We start from the raw sequence: 24,364 nt of genomic DNA on the forward strand, positions 1-24,364 counted from the left end.
GCCATTCGGCTAATGCAACGCCCCTCAGGCATTATGTAGACTCATGGATCGCGTGATTGCATTGAATTTAATAGAAAGTGTGTTCGTGTATCTCGATGATTTACTTATAATCTTAGAGAGTTTTGATGTTCATGTGAAAACATTGTCGGAAGTTGCATATCATTTACGGAACGCAGGATTAACAATAAATATAGAGAAAAGCAAATTTTGTCTGCGCGAGGTTAAATACTTAGGGTATATTGTAAGAAACGGTACACTAGGTAGGGATTCGGATAAGATATCAGCGGTAACACGATATCCTCAACCAACCACTGTCAAGCAGTTACGCAGGTTTCTTGGCATGGCTGGTTGGTATATACGCTTTGTTCTAAACTTCGCTGCAGTAAGTGCGCCCATGACAAATTTGCTGAAAAAGTCTAAGGTTTTCAAATGTACTAAAGATGCACAAAATTCGTTTGATTTACTCAAAACTCTGTTATGTCAGCACCCATTTTGGCAAATGCCAATTACAGCAAACCTTTTTTGATACAATGCGATGCAAGCACACTAGGCGTGGGAGCAGTTTTAGCCCAAGTGAACGACGAAGGAGTAGAAGTACCCGTTGCGTATTTTTCGCAAAAATTAAATCGCGCTCAAATCAACTATAGTGTGACAGAACTTGAGTGCCTAGCAGCTATCCTTAGCTTAAAAAAGTTTCGTGCATATGTAGAAGGTCAGGATTTTACCATAGTGACTGATCATGCTAGTTTGCAGTGGCTAATGAAGCAAAAATATTTAAGTGGCAGGTTAGCACGATGGTCACTCAAGTTACACGGTTATCGATTTAAAATCGAACATAGGCGTGGTTCCCAAAATATTGTTCTTGATGCGTTATCGAGGCAACATTTTGATGAAGAGGAATATAATAAATTAAAACATAGAATTCAGGAAGCTCAGAGTAGTTTGCCAGATCTGCAGGTTAAAGACGACAAAGTGTATAGGCGAACAGAATATGCCAACGGAAATGAAGATAGGGAAGTCAGGTGTTGGAAACTGTGGATTCTAAAAGATTTAATCCAGGATACAATGGGAAAAGCTCATTGTCCTCCAAACAAGTGCCACGGTGGCATGGGGAAAACTTTGGAACGACTATCAGTTTGGTTATTAAGCCAGCTAGTTGCAAAGTAGCCGCTAAACATCCGTTTAGCAACATCCGTTTAGCGGTGAGCAAATGTGAGAAGGCGACAACCTGGCTAGGCTACTCTGACATAATCGGTTTAAGGGCTAGCCGGGGGAGATCTCATCGGCAGCGTCTGTACACCTCTAGGTGCGGCTGCAATCGGGCGTCTGTCTTGGAGCAAGCGGCTCGCTATACAAACGTGCCAAGTAGTATTTTCACCCCCGCTGAGCGGGTTGTGCGCTGGGCTTGGGACCCTCCACGTAAAACCATACTCCAATGAAATATAGCAACAAGCCTCGGATAAATACACTCTCTATTGATGACGACCATGGCAAACGATTGAAGGAAAATGAATTGAGGGCATGCACCTGGAACGTCCGCTCCCTGAATGGGATTGGTGCAGATGCCCGGCTGGTTGATGTCCTCGTCAAAGCAAAATCTGACATCACCGCCATCCAAGAAATGCGGTGGACGAAGCAAGGAAGAAAGAAGATCAAAAATTGTGATATATATTGGAGTGGCCATACGAATAAGCGCAGTTTCGGTGTCGGATTCGTGGTGGGAGAGAGGCTTTGTCGCCAAGTGCTGGCGTTCACACCTGTGGACGAGCGTCTCGCCGATATCCGAATAAAAGCAAAATTTTTTAATATATCATTCATCTGCGCCCATGCGCCGACAGAGGAGAAAGACGATGAGGTGAAAGACACTTTTTATGAACAATTAGAACGCACATATGAGCGCTGCCCCCGTCATGATATAAAAGTCGTGCTTGGCGACTTTAACGCCAGGGTGGGCAAAGAAGGTGTTTTTGGCCCTACAGTCGGAAAGTTCAGCCTACACAATGAAACTTCTCCTAACGGACTGAGGCTGATTGACTTTGCCGGTGCTCGAAACATGGTCATATCCAGCACGAAGTTCATGCATAAAAAGATACATCAAGCTACATGGCTGTCTCCTGATCGAAATACTCGCAATCAGATCGATCGCGTTGTGATAGACGGACGGCATGCCTCCAGTGTTTTAGATGTGCGTACGATCTGAGGACCTAACATCGACTCGGACCATTATCTCGTTGCAGCCAAAATACGCACCCGCCTCAACGCGGCTAAAACCAAGGAACAAAAAACAAAAGGAAAGCTAGACGTCGAAAAGCTTCAATCACAACAGACTGCCAATGATTTCGCAACTCGACTTTCACACCTGCTCTCTGAGAGCACAACTCATCTTGAAGGAATACAGGAGCAGTGGGAGCATATCTCCAAAGCACTTCGTACTGCCGCCGACGAAAAAACAACTGGTACGATGAAGAATGCCGCATTGCAACCGAAAGAAAAGACGCTGCCTACAGGGCTACGTTAAAAGCGAGCGCGACAAGAGGAGTGTGTGAACGCTATCGTGAGTTGAAAAGGGAAGCGAGACGCCTTTTCAGGAAGAAAAAAGCAGAAGCAGAAAGGCGTGAGTGCGAGGAGCTTGAGCTGCTAGCCACCAGGAATAACGCCCGAAAATTCTACCAAAAAATAAGGCGATAGACGGAAGGTTTTAAGACCGGGGCAAGCTCCTGTAGGAATGAAAACGGCGACCTTGTAACTGATGTCCAGAGAGTGCTTAGATTATGGAGGGAATACTTCTCTGCTCTCCTAAATGGAGGCAGAAATTCACCGCGCAGAGATGAAGAACCCGATCCCGCAATCGATGATGATGGAATATATGTCCCCCCGCCCGATTATGACGAAGTTAGAATAGCAATAACCAGATTGAAAAACAACAAGGCCGTGGGCGCTGATAGATTGCCTGCGGAGCTATTCAAGTTCGGCGGCGAGGAGTTGGTAAGGCGCATGCAGCAACTTCTTAGCAAAATATGGGCGGACGAAAGCATGCCCGACGGTTGGAATCTAAGTGTTCTTTGCCCAGTCCACAAGAAGTGGGATACTGCAAAATGCACCAACTATCGTGGAATCAGCCTTCTTAATATCGCATATAAGGTCCTTTCAAGTGTATTGTGCGAAAGATTGAAGCCCACATTGAACCGGCTGATTGGAACTTATCAGTGCGGCTTCAGACCTGGTAAATCTACCATCGACCAGATTTTCTCAATGCGCCAAATCTTGGAAAAAACCCGTGAAAAGAGAATCGACACACGTCACCTCTTCGTCGACTATAAAGCCGCCTTCGACAGCACGAAAAGGAGCTGCCTATATGCCGCTATGTCTGAATTTGGTTTCCCCGCAAAACTTATACGGCTGTGCAAAATGACGTTGAGCAACACCATCAGCTCAGTCAGAATTGCGAAGGACCTCTCCGAGCCGTTCGAAACTAAACGAGGTTTCAGACAGGGTGACCCCCTATCGTCCGATTTCTTTAATTTGATGCTGGAGAAAATTATACTAGCTGCAGAACTTAACCGCACTGGAACAATATACTATAAAAGCGTGCAATTACTGGTATATGCTGATGACATTAATATCATCGGCCTAAACACCCGCGCTGTTAGTTCTGCTTACTCCAAACTGGAAAAAGAAGCGGTAAAGATGGATTTGATTTTGAATGAGGATAAAACGAAGTACCTGCTGTCATCGAGCAAAGAGTCAGCGCATATGCGCCTTGGCAACCATGCTACTGTTGGCAGCCATAATTTCGAAATAGTGAAAGACTTCGTTTATTTGGGAACCAGCATCAACACTAGCAGCAACATCAGCACTGAAATCCAGCGAAGAATCAATCTTGCCAATAAATGCTACTTTGGACTAGGTAGGCAATTGAAAAGTAAAGTCCTCTCTCGGCGAACGAAAATCATACTCTACAAGTCACTTATCGTACCGGTCCTGCTATATGTGGCAGAAGCATGGACCATGACAACAGCAGATGAAGCGGCTTTGGGAGTGTTCGAGAGAAAAGTTCTTCGAAAGATATATGGACCTCTACGCGTTGGCGATGGCGAGTACCGAAGAAGATTTAATGATGAGCTGTACGAGCTATACGCAGACATCAACATAGTTCAGCGAATTAAAACGCAGCGGCTGCGCTGGCTAGGCCATGTTATGCGAATGAAAGATGATGCTCCGGCCAAGAAAGTGTTTCTATCGGAACCCGCCTATGGAAGCAGAGGTAGAGGGCGGCCCCCACTCCGTTGGAAGACCAGGTGGAAAACGATTTAGACTCCCTTGCTGTGACCAATTGGCGCCGGTTGGCGGAGCGAAGGAGCGACTGGCGCGCCTTGTTGGACGGCCATAACCGTTTAGACGGTTAAGCGCCAATTAAGGAAGTAAGTAAGTTGCAAAATAGAAGTGTTATTGTGAAGTACTTTAATAAAGGCCATTTTTCCATTATTCAATATTGGAGTTATTTATTCAACAGTTTAGTGATACGAACTTAGCGCAAAAGGGCAAATAAGAGGATCTGCAAGTAAATTCGTTACAATATAAAGTAATGCAAGGGTTAAGCTTGGCAAATAACTTCCCATAAAAACGCATTTAGAGAAGGCTGCAGATATATTTTAATAATTCCTATCTAACCATCCTCTTCTAAGAAAATCATGCCACCTTTTTCGTGTCTATATAAAACACAAATTTTCCAATATCGGTCTCTTTTGCTGGATAAAGTCTGCCTTAAATGTATACTCCCGCGATGAACCTAGTACCGGCCAAAAGGTAAAAATCGTTCAGAATTAAATTCCGCAAGTAAAGCGGAAAGTTAAATATGCCCTAATCTTCACTAAAGGAACAATAATTCGGTGTTTCGAAAAGTTAAACGCGTAAACCCGCAATCTAATTAAAACCATAAGACTTTAAAGGTAAATCAATGTTCGGATTGGGAATAGTCTGAAAATTACATAGTTTTCTAGGTGAAAATCGAAAAAAAAATAATAGAAAAATTGAATTTAAACAAATTTCAAAATATCGAATGTTCAGGAAAAAAAGAAGCACGGAAAAAGCAATTTTTAACATAAAAGTATGTAAAAATGAAACCTTTCGAATAAAAGTATAAATATGCGGATATGTATACTTCTATACAATAACTTAAAGAAGTATATACATAATATGAAAGAGAGGGAAAATTATAGTGTAGGTGACATGATTTTATTAAATTAAATGTGTATCAAAGTTTTCAATGAATTTCCTTTAAATTAAAAAAAAAAAAATTATAATCATTTTGAAAATTAACGTAAAATTCGAAGAATAATATAGTTTATTATATTTAAAATTTCCAGATAGAAAAGGAGAGAGTGATATTTTTTTAAGTGATTGGAGAGAGAGTTTGCAATGTCTTATTGGCGTTCCAATAAGAACAAGAAAACAAAAATCTGATTGCAACTCGAAGCAATCGCAATATCGAATTCCAATTAGAATACTTACATATGTGCTTACTTACTTACTTAATTGGCGCTTAACCGTCTAAACGGTTATGGCCGTCCAACAAGGCGCGCAAGTCGCTCCTTCGCTCCGCCAACCGGCGCCAATTGGTCACACCAAAGGAGTTTAAATCGTTTTCCACCTGGTCCTTCCAACGGAGTGGGGGCCGCCCTCTACCTCTGCTTCCATAGGCGGGTTCCGATAGAAACACTTTCTTGGCCGGAGCATCATCTTTCATTCGCATAACATGGCCTAGCCAGCGCAGCCGCTGCGTTTTAATTCGCTGGACTATGTTGATGTCTGCGTATAGCTCGTACAGCTCATCATTAAATCTTCTTCGGTACTCGCCATCGCCAACGCGTAGAGGTCCATAAATCTTTCGAAGAACTTTTCTCTCGAACACTCCCAAAGCCGCTTCATCTGCTGTTGTCATGGTCCATGCTTCTGCCCCATATAGCAGGACGGGTACGATAAGTGACTTGTAGAGTATGATTTTCGTTCGCCGAGAGAGGACTTTACTTTTCAATTGCCTACCTAGTCCAAAGTAGCATTTATTGGCAAGATTGATTCTTCGCTGGATTTCAGTGCTGATGTTGTTGCTAATGTTGATGCTGGTTCCCAAATAAACGAAGTCTTTTACTATTTCGAAATTATGGCTGCCAACAGTAGCGTGGTTGCCAAGGCGCATATGCGCTGACTCTTTGCTCGATGACAGCAGGTACTTCGTTTTGTCCTCATTCACCATCAAACCCATCTTTACCGCTTCTTTTTCCAGCTTGGAGTAAGCAGAACTAACAGCGCGGGTGTTTAGGCCGATGATATCAATGTCATCAGCATATGCCAGTAATTGCACGCTTTTATAGTATGTGCTAAAGTACTATTTTTCAGCAAAGCAGAAGCATTGTAGAAGGCCTTCATCGAGTCCCTGCAACCTCAATACACGTAAGTTATAATCAAATTTTTATATTTTCTTATCATTTGGGTTTTTGCTTAGCATATGTACATACATTTTTTTTTCTATTTAACTACCGTGTTAGTGATCATTAGGTATGATCAGTGGATCGTAAGAGAAACGAGAGAATCTGTGAAAAGAGTTGGTATTAGGAATGTAATTAGATTCTTTAATATTAATATGTACTAATATTAAATTCGTAGCATACATTCAAAAACGCGGAAATTTCAATCAAATACCTTATATTTGATTTAATATGATTCATTTCTCTGCCTTAATAATATTTCACCTTTTTAAATATCACGCACTCTTTAGTAAGTTTGTAAGATTCCTTTTTGTATATTGTTCCAATTTCATATCGTTCCCCGTATGTACAAATAAATTGAGTACGGAAATAAGCCATTTATATTGTAACAAATTTACTTGCAAATCCTCTTATTTGCAACCCTCTGCTAAGTTCGAATCACTAAACTGTGGAATAAATAACTCCAATATTCAATAATGCAAAATGGCCTTTATTAAAGTACTTCACAATAACACTCAAACTTTGCAACGAATAGCTTGCTTAATAACCAAACTGATTGATAGCTCAAATGAAACTCTCTATTCGCCTCTACTGTCGCGCCTTCTATACTTTTTGATTTCTCATTGCATACTTCCAGGCTTTTCCATTCCAGAACTTACTAGTTAGTTTCAGCTACAAAATCGCCAGCCACAACTACGTTTATAACTTCTCATTTGATTAATACTTGCACAAATTATTGCCCTCTCTTGTGAACAATTCAGATAAGATATATGCATGTGTTTGTGCATTGCTTCTCCGCTGCTCGTATACGTACATATGTGTAGACGCAATTATTGATTCGTTTATGTAGATACATAATGATTGATCTATGGATGTGCATGATATCACTGTTTAGCATCGGCTTAAATTTGGCAGCACCCCTTAGTTTTGCTAATATTCGTAACACTGCCCTCCACCTAAGTCTGATCGTCCCGAGCAGACAAATCTCCCGATCTAAACGTTGCCAGCCTTTCCAAATGGACAACTTTCATTTTGGTTCGTGGTTTACCGATGGTTTGTATGCGGTACACTACATCGTTGATCCGTTTTACAACTTTGTATGGGCCTTCCCAATTACACTGCAATTTCGGGGACAAACCTTTTTTACGTTGTGGGTTGTATAACAGCACCAAATCTCCTTCCTGAAAACCTTCCGAATTAATTGCTTTATCGTATCTGGCTTTCATCTTGTCACTCATAATCTTTGTTCGTTGCCTTATCAGATCATGTATTTCTCTTAGCTCTTCTTCCAAATCACTAGTGGATTTCTTGACATTTCTCTCCGCATTGGCATCTATCCCAAACTTCAAATCAGCTGGCAGTCTTAGGTCATTGCCAAAAATTGCTGTTGCAGGGGTTTGGCCCGTTGTCTCATGCACTGCTGATCGGTAAGCCATCAAGAATAATGGAATGCGGGTATTCCACTCTTTATGGTACTTGTCTACTACTTTCCTTAAGTGCTCCTCCAATGTTCTATTGAATCGTTCTACCATACCATCGGATTGAGGATGCAATGCAGTTGTCCGTGTTTTTCGAATGCCCAATGATTTACACATTTCCTGGAACACAGCTGATTCGAAATTCCTGCCTTGGTCAGAATGTAACTCCATTGGTACACCATACCTTGCAACCCAATTGTTTATAAACACTTCTGCTACTGTTTCCGCTTCTTGATTTGGGATTGGGTATACCTCTGGTCATTTGCTGAAATAATCCATAACTACCAGTACATATTTGTTTCCGCCGTTGCTAGTAGGAAATGGTCCGGCGACGTCCATAGCGATCCTTTCAAATGACGCACCTGAGTTATATTGCTTCATCTGGCCATGACTTCGGGTTCTGGGCCCTTTCGCTCTGCTGCAAACCTCGCAGTTCGCAATCCACCCAGTGACCGACTGACGGCAACCAACCCAATAGAATCTCTGTTTAATCTTCTCGAGCGTCTTCGTGATTCCAAGATGACCTCCGCTTGGACCATTATGCATCTCACTGAGCACGTCAGGAATCCTCTTTCTGGGAACAACTATCAGTTTCGTCTTGCATTTACCATCCTCACTCTCCCATACTCGATGAAGGCAACCGGATATCAATTCTAAACTGTTCCACTGTGCCCAATATGACTTCACAATGGGACTCTCTGCTGACATCTCTTCTCTGTTTGGTCTGTCGTTTCGTTCGAGCACTTGCATAACACGTGACAGATCTGTATCTTCTAGCTGACACTTTCTAGCTGTTCCTTGTCCCATTCATCTGTACATGGTATAGTCATTAGCCGGACATCTATAATGCCTTCTTTAGCCTCAGATTTTGAACAGTGCTTGCATTCCAAACTACATGGTCTTCGTGACATTGCATCAGCATTTCCATGGGTACTACCTTTTCGATGCTCAATGGAAAAATTATAGCTTTGTAGTCGCTCGATCCACCGTGCCAATTGTCGTTCCGGATTACGGAACTGCAGAAGCCATTTTAAAGCCGCGTGATTTGTCCTGACACGGAATCGCTGGCCGTAGAGGTATTTGTGAAAATGTTTAATACACTCTACCAATGCCAACAGCTCTCTCCGCGTAACCCAGTAGTTCCTCTCTGGTTTTCCAATAGAACGGCTGTAATATGCAACTACCTTCTCCTGTCCATAGACCAGTTGTGATAAAACGCCTCCTATAGCATATCCACTCGCATCTGTATCTAGAATAAATGTTGCTCCTGGAATCGGATATGCTAACATTGGGGCAGTGCACAAACGCTCCTTCAATGTTTGGAAAGCCACTGCTTGCTCCTTCTTCCATTCAAAAGCTTTATTTTTTCTTGTAAGCTCATGGAGGGTATGGGTTACGCTGGAAAAATTTGGTACAAATCGGCGGTAATATGTACACAGCCCAATGAAACTTCTCAATTCATGTAGGTTCTGTGGTCTTGGCCAATCCTTTACAGCCTCTATCTTTTCGTTCGCAGTGCAGATGCCCTCTGTCGTTACCTTGTGTTTTTAAACAGCGCACACTTCTTGGGACTTAACTTCAGACCAGCGCCAGCTATTCTCTGGAAAACTTCCTCCAAGTTCTTAAGATGTTCATCAAAATTCTTGCCCAATACGATGATGTCGCCCAGGTACACCAAGCACGTTTTCCAATGTAGTCCTTTCAGTACCTGGTCCATGAGTCTCTCAAAAGTAGCTGGTGCATTACAAAGTCCAAAAGGCATCACTGTAAATTGCCAAAGACCATCACTCACACTGAAGGCTGTTTTCTCTTTATCTTCCTCCTTCACCTAAACTTGCCAGTAGCCGCTTTTCAAGTCCAGTGTGGAAAACCATTTCGTACCAGATAGCGAGTCCAGAGTGTTGTCAATTCTTTTCAATGGGTAGCTATCCTTTTTCGTAACGTCATTCAACTTCCGTTAGTCCACGCAAAACCTCATTTTTCCATCCTTCTTCTTTACAAGTACTACCGGTGAGCTCCATGGACTAGCTGATGGTTCGATGACGCCGCTATCGCTCATTTCTTGTATGATTTGACTCACAACTTCCCGCTTCGCCAGTGGAACACTACGTGGTGCTTGACGGATCGGCCTCGCATCTCCAGTGTCAATTTGATATTTCACAACATTGGTGCGGCCTGGTTTGGAACCATCCTAGTCAAATATGTTCGCGTACTTTAGGAGCAGTTGTTTTGCCTTAATCTGATAGGCTTCCTCTAGCCCTTGCGTCCATGCCGTGTTGTTATTTGAAAGATCAGTATTACTAGATGAAACATGTTCCTGGAGCTGTTCACAGTTAATAACTACTTCGGCCTCTTGGCATCTTCCCAAAATAGCTCCTTTGGTCAAATTGAATGGTGACTTGAACTCATTTAGTACTCTTACCGGAATACGTCCATCCTGTTTTGTCATAGCCAGGGTTTTTCCTACAAGTATGTTCAGTGCTGATTTATTTGCTGCTTCGACAACCCAAAATTTGTTTGTCCCACAATCTCCATCAACCTTTGCACAGATGACTGCTTCGGATTTTGGTGGTATTTGCTGACTCTCTTCCACCAGCACTCGTTTACTGCTGTAGCCTCTCTCGTAGCCGAAATTAAGTGGTACATCCATGTTCTTATATCGCATCGTCTTGCTTTGCATGTCGATCTTGATGCCCTGGTCGATTAAGAAGTCCACTCCAATTATGATTTCATCAACAATCTCCGCCACTATAAAATTGTGTACTACCGTGACGTTCCCAATTGCGACTTCACATGATACTTCTCCTAGAACCGTGCTGTTTTCTCCAGTGGCTGTACGCAATCTTGCTCCATGTAATGGTTTTATCTTCTTGTTGACTAAATCCGCTCGAATGATGGAATGAGATGCACTCGTATCTACAGTCAGTAAACGTTCCTTTCCGTCCACATGTCCTCCGACAGTAAGATTGTTTGACCTTCTTCCAATTTGTGAGATAGAGATTATGGGGCATTCAATTGAGGGAGCCAGCTGTCGCCCCTTGCGGCTGACTCGCTTTAGTTTAACGATTGATTGGTCTTGGAGATCTGCTCATCTCCTTCAGCTCTGCGTTTACGACCACCCACATTGTTGGAACTGTTAGGGTTGGTGTTGCAATAACGCGCAATGTGCCCTGGCTTTCCACACTTAAAGCATTTGACTGCATCATTATTCTTCTGCTGCGTACCCTTCAATGCTTTCAAAATTCTACCCAGTGTGGCCTTTCCACTTCCACGCTATGAGTTTTGTATGCGGGCCTACTCAAAAGCGACGCTGTTTCTTGAGTCAGTGCATGGGATACCGTTTCTGCGAATGTGGGTTTTGGGTTTGCATATGTCGCTCGCTTCGTTTCTACGTCCCGTATGCCATTTATAAAACTCTGGATTTTTACCCTCTCGGTGTACTCCACGGGTGCGTCCGTATTTGCCAAATGTGCCAACCTTTTAACATCTGAGGCAAACTCCTGCAAAGTCTCATTCGCTCTTTGGTGACGGTTTTGCAACTCAATTTGGAATATCTGCTTTCTATGTTCGCTTCCATAACGTCTCTCGACAGTGGCCATCAATGCTTCATAGCTGTTCCGTTCGTACTCTGGAATCGTCTGTAAGATTTCCGCGGCAGGCCCTTTCAATGCCACGAACAGAGCTGCAACTTTATCTTCAGAATTCCAGTTGTTCACTGCTGCGGTCTTCTCAAACTGTAACTTAAAGACCTGGAAAGGAACAGAGCCGTCAAAAGATGGAGTTTTTATTGCCTGCTGAAACTGCTGGGCGATTTAGTTGCAACTGCTCGATACGTCCTCTCAAAGCATCCACTTCGGCCTCGTTTTTTTCCTCAAACTGTAAAATTTTTGTATCCTGGGCCTCCAGCTTCGATGTTACCCTTATCTCCTGTGCCTCCAGCTGCGAGGATATGCGGGTCTCCTGTGCTTTCAACTGCTCAGCCAACTGAGATGTCATATATGTCTTTTGCTCTTCCAGTTGGGATGCCATATATGTCTTCTGCTCTTCCAGTTGTGATGACGTATTTGTGGATATTTGTGATGACATTTATGTTATACGTGCCTCTTGCGCTTCCAGTTGTGATGACATATTTGTGGATATTTGTGATGACATTTCTGTTATACGTGTCTCTTGCGCTTCCAGTTGTGATGACATATTTGTGGATATTTGTGATGACATTTCTGTTATACGTGCATCTTGCGCTTCCAGTTGTGATGACATATTTGTGGATATTTGTGATGCCATATCTGTTATACGTGCCTCTTGCGCTTCCAGTTGTGATGACATATTTGTCGATATTTGTGATGACATTTCTGTTATACGTGCCTCTTGCGCTTCCAGTTGGGATGCCAATTGCGACGACATTGATGCTACTGTCGATGTTTGTGCAGATATTGCAGCCAATATCATGTTCAAGTCTGTGCTGGTAACTCTCTGCGATGTTTCGTTTTTCTCTTCAATTTTTGTTGTCTCCTCGCCATCAAGATGAAAGACATACTCTTCCACGTTAATTCCCTCTAATTCCATTGCCTCTCGTAGTCGTGCCTGAAGTTCGAGTTTATTGCCGCTTGTATTCAATCCACGGCTCTCCAACTCCTTCTTCAGTTGCTGGATCTTCAATTCACTGAACTTTGCCATGTCCTTGTTGTCCTCTGGAATTTATTCAACAATTCCTCTTCTGACACCAATTGTAACGAATTTACTTGCAAATCCTCCTATTTGTTCTGCTAAGTTCGAATCACTAAACTGTTGAATAAATAACTCCAATATTTAATAATGCAAAATGGCCTTTATTAAAGTACTTCACAATAACACTCAAACTTTGCAACGAATAGCTTGCTTAATAACCAAACTGAATGATAGCTCAAATGAAACTCTCTCTTCGCCTCTACTGTCGTGCCTTTTATACTTTTTGATTTCTCCTTGCCTACTTCCAGGCTTTTCCATTCCAGAACTTACTAGTTAGTTTCAGCTACAAAATCGCCAGCCACAACTACGTTTATAACTTATCATTTGATTAATACTTGCACAAATTATTGCCCTCTCTTGTGAACAATTCAGATAAGATATATGCATGTGTTTGTGCATTGCTTCTCCGCTGCTCGTATATGTACATGTGTGTAGACGCAATTATTGATTCGTTTATGTAGATACATAATGATTGATCTATGGATGTGCATGATATCACTGTTTAGCATCGGCTTAGATTTGGCAGCACTCCTTATTTTTGCTAATATTCGTAACAATATGTTAAAATACCTTTTTTTGACAACTAAAGAGATTATTTAGATATACATAAATAAAATGGATTGCTAATTAATTTGTTATAATGGGCTGAAATCAATTGATGTTGTCATTATATTTGGGATTTCTCGCTAACATCTGAGAAGTCATGGAGGGTGGGTTAAGCGCGGTAAGTTATAGGCAGTGGAACCGCGAGGCAAAGGCAGTGTTGTGTTACTTTTGCTAACATTCTATTCGATGGTCATTTAAAGTGTTTGAAATTATTCCTTCACAACCCTTACGTGTACGTATAAATTTTTCTTGTTAGGCCTTGGGTTTGTCTCAACTGATGATTTGGTTGGTTGTTTGTCTAACGAATCCACATAAGTGGCTGAAGCTCCGGGACAGCTAGACGCACACGGGCAGACACCACCCAATTTCTTCTCGCCATCAGGTAAACTTGGTACAACTTTTAAACAATTGTCAGCCCATAGTAAGTATACTAGTAAGGTTCCATAACACATCTGGTGAAATCAATAAAGTAAGAAAGAAACACACAGATATAAAAACAACTTCCCTTCAAAAAAATCGAATCAACAAAACGTTAAAAATGATCATTACGAAAAAAAAATGCATTAGTAGATTTCATAACCTCAAATATTCTGAATGTAGCAAAACTGGCCATGTGGCTAAAGTTTGTATAAAATCACGTATGAACAATAAGTCAAATGCTGGGTAAACCAATCGAATTGATATGTTTCAAAACGGAGTTCAACCAAACCAGTACACAGAATTTAGATAGGTTCTTTGTCACAGTTAAAATCGAAGGCAAACCCATAGAATTTGAAATCGATACAGGGTCAGGCTACACATTCTTGCCAAGAGATATATATTAATGTACCCTTACTGTGAGCAAATATGGCATTTCGGTCTGATAGAAAAGATATTTTTGTCCCGATGGGAAAATTGTGGTACAAGTGGAATATAAAGGTAATTCGATAAGAGATGAAGTATATATCGTGCCAGAAGAGTATTCAGCGCTCCTAGGTCGTAATTGGATTAGGAAGTTCAACATAAATCTGAACGAAATCAACTCATTAAATTCAATAAATAATTCAAGCGATGTAGATATTATCAACTTATTGACCGATCAATGTAAAGCAATTTTTGAAAGTAAAGTTGGTTGTGTTAAACAAAATACAGTGTCGCTTAAGTTAAGAAGTGGAGCCAAACCCATTTTCAACCGTGATCGTGAGGTTCCCTACGCCTTAATTGAAAAAGTAAACCACAATCTTGACGAATTAGAAAAGCCAGGGATAATTTCGAAAACAGAAATCAGTGATTGGGGATCTCCGTTGGTAGTTATGCCGAAAGTAGGAGGAGGCATACGCTTGTGCGTCGATTACAAAGTAGGAGTAAATGAGCGTCTAGTAGACGCGCACAGCCCGATAAGGAAAACAGAGGACATATTCAATTGCGTGCGTGGCTCAAGGTATTTTTGTAGGCTAGACTTATATAAGGCTTATTTACATATACCAGTCGATGAAGATTCGAGTATAATTCAAACCATGTCGACACACCGCGGAACATACAAAGTTAATCGTTTATCCTTCGGTATTAGGACGGCACCATCCGAATTCAATCGAATAATCAACCAAATACTCCACGGCGTTCCCAAAACAGAAGCATACTTATACCACATTATAGTTCATGGGGCAACCAAACTAGAATGTAAAGAAAATTTATTCAAATGTTTACATCAACTACAAAAGTTTAACCTACACCTTAACAAAGATAAATGTACATTTTTTCAAGAAGAGGTTAAGTTCCTTGGTCATATAATCAAGCACAATCAAATTTTAAAATCAACAAGTAAGGAAGGCTAAGTTCGGGTGTAACCGAACATTACATACTCAGCTGAGAGCTATGGAGACAAAATAAGGGAAAACCACCATGTAGGAAAATAAACCTAGGGTAACCCTGGAATGTGTTTGTATGACATGTGTATCAAACGGAAGGTATTAAAGACTATTTTAAGAGGGAGTGGGCCATAGTGGACCAGGACTGACTCTAGAATTTGTTCGTACGATAAGGGTATCAAATGAATGGTGTTAATGAGTTTTTTTTAAAAGGGCGTGGGCTTAGTTCTATAGGTGGACGTATTTTCCAGATATCGCCATAAAGGTGGACCAGGGATGACTCTAGAATTTGTTTGAACAACATGAGTATCAAATGAAAGGTGTTAATGAGTATTTTAAAAGGGAGTGGGCCTTAGTTCTATAGGTGGACGCCTTTTCGAGATATCGCCATAAAGGTGGACCAGGGGTGACTATAGAATTTGGTCGTACGATATGGGTATCAAATTAAAGTTATTAATGAGGGTTTTAAAAGGGAGTGGTGGTAGTTGTATATGCGAAGGCGTTTTCGAGATATCGACCAAAATCTGGACCAGGGTGACCCAGAACATCATCTGTCGGGTACCGCTAATTTATTTATATATGTAAAACCACGAACATTATTCCTGCCAAGATTCCAAAGGCTTTTGATTTCGCCCTGCAGAACTTTTTCATTTTCTTCTACTTAATATGGTAGGTGTCACACCCATTTTACAAAGTTTTTTTCTAAAGTTATATTTTGCATCAATAAACCAATCCAATTACCATGTTTCATCCCTTTTTTCGTATTTGGTATAGAATTATGGCATTTTTTGCATTTTTCGTAATTTTCGATATCGAAAAAGTGCGCGTGGTCATAGTCGGATTTCGGCCATTTTTTGTACCAATACAAAGTGAGTTCTGATAAGTACGTGAACTGAGTTTAGTAAAGATATATCGAATTTTGCTCAAGTTATCGTCTTAACGGCCGAGCGGCAGGACAGACGGTCGACTGTATATAAAAACTGGGCATGGCTTCAATCGATTTCGCCCTTTTTCACAGAAAACAGTTGTCGTCCAGAATCTAAGCCCCTACAAAATTTCTCAAGGATTGGTAAATTTTTGTTCGACTTATGGCATTAAAAGTATTCTAGACAAATTAAATGACGCATCTGGTATGGGTTCCGGGACATAAGGGCATACCAGGTAATGACAGGGCAGATGAGCTTGCAAGAAAGGATACCTCCCTTCCACTTTCACCATTCTGGAAGAAGTTGGGCATGCCGCTCTCCACCTGCAAGCTCAAGATAAAGGAGGCTCTACTGATGGAAGCAGGAGCCAGGGGGAAGCATCATGATAGATGCCACACGGCAAAACTCATATGGCCGGAATGGAATGAGAAGAGATGGCGAGACCTTCTCACCCTCCGTAAGAGGGATGTTTCCTTAGTTGTAGGTCTTCTTACGGGTTATGTTTGTATTGGACCGCATGCGGAAAGGATTTGCGCTCCATTTAATGATTATTGTAGAAGCTGCGGCATGGTGAAAATAATGGTATCGTTGACAACACTTCAATTTCTTCTTCGTCATTAGTTAAAAGAAGCTCACTTTGTTTTAGTAATAATAATGAAATATTGATATATAATATATCATTACTATTGGGTAATGAAACTGTTAGACATCTACTCTGTGAATGTCCAGCGCTCGGTAGAAGAAGGCAACACTTTATGGGCAAGATGTTTCTCGTAGATCTGACTGATATAGCTGAGGTCAATGCACGACGCTTAGTTAGCTTCATAAACTCAACGAAGTGGTTTGATTAGGAGAGTGGGAACAAATCCGTGTGGTTTCACAATGGGCCTATAAAGGCCTAAGTGTGCGGCTCCAATGTGGACAGCAGCCACTTGAACCTAACCTAACCTAACCTAAATGACGCCCATTTTGATATTTTCTTTTATTTTTGTATTTTGTTGCACCATATCATTACTGGAGTTGAATGTTGACATAATTTACTTATGTACTGTAAAGATATTCAATTTCTTGTTAAAATTTGACTTAAAAAAATTTTTTTTTTAAAGTGGGCGTGGTCTTTCTCCGATTTTTCGGGTTTTTATTAAGCATACATATAGTAATAGGAGTAACGTTCCTGCCAAAATTCATCATGATATCTTCAACGACTGCCAAATTACAGCTTGCAAAACTTTTAAATTACCTTCTTTTAAAAGTGGGCGGTGCCACGCCTATTGTCCAAAATTTTACTAATTTTCTATTCTGCGTCATAAGTTCAACTCACCTACCAAGTTTCATCGCTTTATCCGTCTTTGGTAATGAATTATCGCACTTTTTCGGTTTTTTTTAATTTTCGATATCGAAAAAGTGGGCGCAGTTATAGTCCGATATCGTTCATTTTAAATAGCGATCTGAGATGAGTGCCCAGGAACCTACATACCAAATTTCATCACGATACCTCAAAAGTTACTCAAGTTATCGTGCTAACGGACGGACGGACATGGCTCAATCAAATTTTTTTCGATACTGATAATTTTGATATATGGAAGTCTATATCTATCTCGATTCCTATACCTGTACAACCAACCGTTATCCAATCAAAGTTAATATACTTTGTGAGCTCTGCTCAACTGAGTATAAAAAGTAAAACCTCAGCTATCGTTGATCTACCTAAGCCGATATCGGTTGATGACGTCAGACGGTTTCTGTGTTGGTAACTTTTACGCCCGCTTTATTCCAAATTGTTCAATAATTACAGCACCTCTGCGTAACCTAACGAAGAAAAATGCCAAATTCAAATGGTCAATCCAATGTGATAAAGCGTTCGATAGCATCAAAGCAGAAATACTAAACGATCGTGTACTCGTACCATATAATCCTGCATATCAACTTCAGCTAGCGTGCGATGCAAGTCCAACTGGAATTGCAGGTGTATTATCTCATATAATAGACGGCCAGGAACGACCAATTTCGTTTGCGTCAAGATCATTGACCATCTCCGAACGAATCTATTCTCAAATTGATCGAGAAACATTGGCTATCATATTTTCTGTGGACCATTTTTATCAATATTTGTTTGGAAGAAATTTATCCTCGTTACAGATAACCAAACATTAGTACGAATTTTTAATCAAAATGCAAAATTACCACAAATGACGTTTTCACGCCTTCAAAGGTATGCAGTTTTTCTCCCAGGATTCAATTATCGAGTGGTTTACAAACGAGGGATCGATAACGCGAACGCGGATTGTTTGTCACGAGCACCAGTATTTTCGCCACATCGAGCAGACACTATTATCAACGAAGAAATTAACCAGCTGTGTGAATCAACTATACAACAAATTTCAACGCTAAAACTTAACTACAAAACACTTAAATTAGAAACTGCAAAGGATACAGAACTCACGGCAGTTTTGAAAAGTCTCCAAAACAAACGAGTAAAAAACACCATGTTTACAATCAACAACGGGATTACCTTCAGAGGTCAACGCGTCGTAATACCGGCAAGTTCGCAACAACTTATTTTAGAAGAACTCCACCAAACGCACATGGGCATATCAAAAATGAAACAACTAGCTCGTAGGTACGTATTTTGGAAATCGATCGACAATGATACTGAACAACTAGCCAAAGAATATATCGAATGTTGTGCGGTTAGAGCCTGTTCTAAGGTAAAATTACCCACATGGGAGGAACCAGAACAAAACTGGCAGAGAATTCATATCGATTACGTAGGTCACTTTCAAGTTATTATTAAATAAAAAAAAAATAAATGTAAGGCGCGATAACCTCCGAAGAGATCTAAGGCCGAGCTTCTCTTCCAATTTGCGTCGTGCTCCTCTTGATTTTTCCCTACAAATTGGCCGGACGGGACCTTCATGTTTTATGCCGACTCCGAACGGCATCTGCAAGGCAGATGAGTTTTCACTGAGAGTTTTTCATGGCAGAAATACAATCGGAGCGCTTGCCAGACACTGCCGAGGGGCGACCCCGCTTAGAAAAATTTTCTTCTAATTGAAAAATCTTATTTCTAAAATTTTGATGTTGCTTTGCCCGGGAGTTGAACCCAGGGCATACGGCGTGATAGGCGGAGCACGCTATCATCACACCACGGTGGCCGGTTATTATTATTTGGTCGTAATAGAAGCGAAATCTAAGTGGGCCGAAATTGGATTAACAAATGTGGCACCAACATCCAGCAAAACAATCGAAATGCTACTTGACTTATACGCGAGACATGGCTATCCGGATGTAATTGTATTCAACAACGCCACAATATACACCAGCGACGAACTCCAATTATTTTGTTCAAACCGTGGCATTTTCCAAAAGTTCATAGCTCCCGGTCATCCGGCTGCAAACGGGCTAGGTGAACGTAATGTCCAACCTTAAAACAACGCCTTAAATGTATGGCAGACGCCCATCGTCCTATGCGGAAAAAGGTGAGATAAATATTTTTTCGCTACCGAGCAACGCAATTGAAGAGCGGGAACACCCCAGAAGAACTGTATATTGGCAGACAAATACGAATTCAGCTGGACGCACTAAAGCCACCTAATGTGGATGATAAACGTACCCGACAAAGACGTGACGTTCGTCAGTTAAACGAGGGAGAGAGAGTCATGGAAATTCGGTACAATTATCAAGAGGTTGGACCATCTTCCCTACACAATAAAACTGGGCGATGGCTACATTCTCAAACGTCACATAAATCAATTACGCGCAACACGAGTTCCGTCACATACTCCAACAACAGTTTCCAACAACCGTAGCCAATCGACCAAGAGCATCTGATAGCGAAGAACGAAACACTCCGGTAACAATACCTCAATCATCAAGCAGACCCCAACAGCAGCGTCGGGCATCGGCTTACTTGAGCGACTACTGGCGCAATATTTAAGCAGGGGAGAACTATTGCAACTTAAATGTTGTATGGCAACTGTATATACATATATCGATAGTTGGCTGCACACTGAAATTCTAGCTGTCATTCTTCACTTCTTGTTCATACTTTTATGCGATAAACATGTGCTATCTATTTCTATAATCTGTATAGCTAAGTCCAATACTAAAATAAAATACCTTAAGAGAAGCTAAGTCCAAAAAAACCGTTCAAATTAATATGCAAAGCCTAATCATACTCGAAAATATGGTTAATTTAATGATTTGCGACCAGAACATAAAACTGCATTTACAGTTTTCAAAAATATTGCCACAAAAATATTTAGAAGGTTTTTTGTCTCTCCTGAAAAATTTGAGAAATGTGACTTAGCTTATTTGCACGTTTAGGTAACGATATGTAAAAATTAATATTATCACTGATGAATATAAGATCTAATATTCTGTCGACCCTGTTAGTGAAGTTATTGATTTGCAGCAAGTTTAAGCTTAACATGTTTTCTAAAAAATAAGTCTCAAAGGACTTCGATATATTATTTGGTATGAGGCCGAGACACAGAAACCCTGAGGCCAAGTGATATCACATAGATTAAAGCCACCTAAAATACACACATGATTATCACCAAGCTTATTTAGAACTACAGACGATATATTGTTGGCATGAGCTTTATAAAGATATTTAGATCGGTGGAATATAAGATGCCATCACGAATAGAGAGATGTCTTACCAAATAAGTAATGATATCGTTAGAGGAAACTGATGGCTGAAATGATGATAAATGCAGCCAAATCATACTAACTACGCTCAATTCTGTATTTATATTTGATCCAACAAAATTTGGCTTACGGCGATTAACATTTTCGTTGCATTTACTTTGTACAGAAGGACTTGTAGTTGCAGGGCCGAGGATAGGGGGGGCAGCCAGGGCAATTTCCCTGGAGCCCGGAAGGTTTTTGGGGGCTCGGCAAGGCAAAGCAGTATTGACAGTACTCTAACTAGGATTTCATAGATACATACATATTTTGTTGCTACAAAAAATTGTTTTAAAATTGAAAATCACTAAACTAAAATCATAAGCATCCAATCAAATACTCTGGGGCATAATCATAGTTGAAATAAAATGTGATTATAAGTTAGATAAACGTTTTTGACACAATTTTATAAGCCCTATCTGTCAAAAATGCTTCAAATAACTTAAAATCACATTTTATTTCGACTATAACTATGCCCCTATCGGTTTGGTCGTATTGCTTTTTCATTTTTGTAAAAGCCAGTGACATCTGTAAATAAAGGCTGATAATAAACTAGAGCGTTAATTTGAAAAAATTAGTACACTTGACTTGTTTTGCGAAGCACAAATTTATGCAAAAATATGAGTATGCCGTGGATGAGCTTACATAGGTCATTGATGAGTTGAAGAAGTTCATATCAATGGTCGATCATACTTCAAGAATGTAAGGTTCTGGCAGGGAGTATAGGAGTTGTGAATACCTTCGCAGAGAAAAGAAGGAAGATAAGAAAGCGCCAGTTCGATGAATTACCTGACGAATCACCTGAGTGGGATTCCGGAACTCAATTCAAACAGCAAGTTGTTTACGTTATTTTGGATTGCTTGATTGGTAACATGACAAGACGTTTCGAAGCCGTAAATGGCATTGCGATTAAATTTAGTTTTTTGTGGAAGTATCAGGATCTGACGGAAGAAGAGCTCAGAGAGAATGCAGCGGCATTCTGCACGATTTATGGCATCGATATTTCTACGGATATGATATGTGAAATCATTCATCTCAAAGCCATCCACTTAGCAAATTTGAGATGTGATTTGCTGCTACCATTTCAACTTCTGAACAAATTTCATGACTTGAAGATGGAAGTATTATTTCCTAACATCTGCATAGAATTAAGAATATTTTGCACACTTCCAGTCACTGTGGCTGAAGGGGAGCGTTCTTTTAGTGTATTGTCTCGCGTGAAACATTTTTACGTTCTACTATGAGCCAAAATTGCTTGAATCGGTAATTTCCACATTCGCAGATCAAAAAGCACGGAAGGTTTTCCTTGGCTGATTCAAGCTCTTAAAATATACATATTTAGAAAAAGTTAATGTAAGCAATCAAACAATGAAATCTAACATTTCATTTATGTAATTGCTCCAGTAAATCTTATTTTATACAGCGTACCCTCGCCAGCTTTGCTAGGTGATAAATTCAATGATTTGCTGAAAGAGAATAAAATTAATACGAAACAAAGCAAATCCTTTGATACAATTTCATTCGAACTTTATTGTAACACTTTTTGGTAGACAACGTTTTTGGTTTTTCCATCTTTCGCGTAAATGAATAATGAAGATGGTTTGCCTACTCGTGAGCAAGCTACTTACAATTGTTCATGAGAAAAAATTGGGTATTCTAAATTAATACCGCACATTTGTAGATACTATCCTTACGCCTTATTAATTGTCATAGCGAAGGCAAGGCCAATAGGGATCTGCAAACGTTTCAAATCGAATGGTAAATCCGTCGGAATCAGTGGAATTCTGGGTATCAAAACGGTTTCTCTTTTGTACTTCCCTTTCAAAATTGTTGTTTCGATAACGTTACCCATTAGCTTCTACACAGCGAGTCTGGTACCGTTGCAAAGTCGTGGCACATTAATGTTGCGCAGCATAATAAACGGTGCTCCAATTTTTAATCGTAAATTATGAGGTGGTAGGCCTGGCAAATCGAGTGAGTTTAAGAATTCAGTTGGATAATTTACGACATCACCTTGATCAGTAATAGTGTCCATTGACTTATATGCAACTATGTCACCAGGTATTTGATCCAGAATAGATGCATTTATATCATTGACGTCCTTATTTTTCCCAGCTAAAATTGCTCTTTCGCTGAGCAAATCATAGTTTTTGTAATGTTGAACTATGTTTGGAAATACACTCTGTATCAATGCCTCTTTAAACTGTGCAAAAGTGCAGAAATTGTCAGGCAATGTAATAAATCCTGTTGGATCGACAGACATTTGGCAATTTCCGATTTTCAGTAATTGCTGTGAAAATTCAGCTGCTGACGGATCGTTTTGTAGTTGAACACATACGTTTGTAGTAAGTGTAAGCGTGTTTACATGTCTCCATAAATACGATGATTTTACATGCATTGATTTCATCTGCAGCCGTGGATTTTGGAATCACAGGTAATGTTTGCCTGAAATCTTCAGCCAATAAAAGCATGGCACCTCCAAAGAATGAAGATCGCAGATCTTTCAAAGTTCTATCAAGTGCTTCCAATGATTTCTTGTGTGCCATAGTACACTCGTCCCATACGATGAGCTTTCATACTTTAAGGACTTTTGCCATTCCAGATGTCTTCGAATATTATATGTTGCTGTTTCATTTACCTGCATATTCGAAGGCAACTTTAATGCAGAATGTGCTGTGCGACCTCCTTCCAGTAATGTAGCCGCAATTCCGGAAGAAGCGATTGCCAATGCAACGTTATTATCTGATCGAATTGTTGCTAATATCAATGAAATCAAAGAGGTCTTGCCTGTTCCCCCAAAAGCATCCAAGAAAAACAATCCACCAGTTCCATCGCTAACATTATTCATGATTATACCATAAACAGTTTGCTGTTGGTCATTCAATTTCGTTAATTTTGATGTTTAGTTCCTTATAATCATAATGGTATTCACGCTCCAGTTCTCGATTGAACATATCATAGGATAGGATAGGTTAGGTGGTAGCTGCCCTGATAAGGATAGCTCACTTGGACAACACGAAGGTCCGTTGTGATACCACATACACCAAAACTAACGGTGACTTAGATCTAGCTACTTAGAGAATCGTTGGGTAGCAACGATAAAGCTCCGAATGATACCGATCTCAACTTTGGATATATCCTCGGGAGATCCAAGTGAGTCGCGACCGAAGTACTTTCGCCTAGTTCTGGCAAAAGCTGGACAATCAAGCATAAAGTGATTTGGTGATTCCACCTCTTCATCCTCCATACAGCTGCAGCAGGATGGAGTTTCCAGTATATTGAGACGTACCGCATGGATACCCATGGGACAGTGCCCTGTCAAAACCCCAATGACCATTGATAAGTGAGCCTTAGTGAACCCAATTATTTCAGCAGACCTCCTGCCATCCACTTTTGGCCAGAAAGATCTTGCTACCCTGCAAGACGTGGTATCCGCCCAACGTTTGCTGAGCTGATTCGAGGCCCAGCTATGGAGGAGCAATCCACAGGTGGCCAGCGGGATCCCGAAATCCCTACAGCCATCTTCATCCGGTTCAGTTGTACCGATGCGGGCTAAGAGATCCGCTTGACAGTTACCCGGGATATCACTATGGCCCGGGACCCAG

The sequence above is a fragment of the Eurosta solidaginis genome, chromosome 3 (assembly GCF_040869045.1).
Source record: "Eurosta solidaginis isolate ZX-2024a chromosome 3, ASM4086904v1, whole genome shotgun sequence".
Taxonomy (NCBI): Eukaryota; Metazoa; Arthropoda; class Insecta; order Diptera; family Tephritidae; genus Eurosta; species Eurosta solidaginis.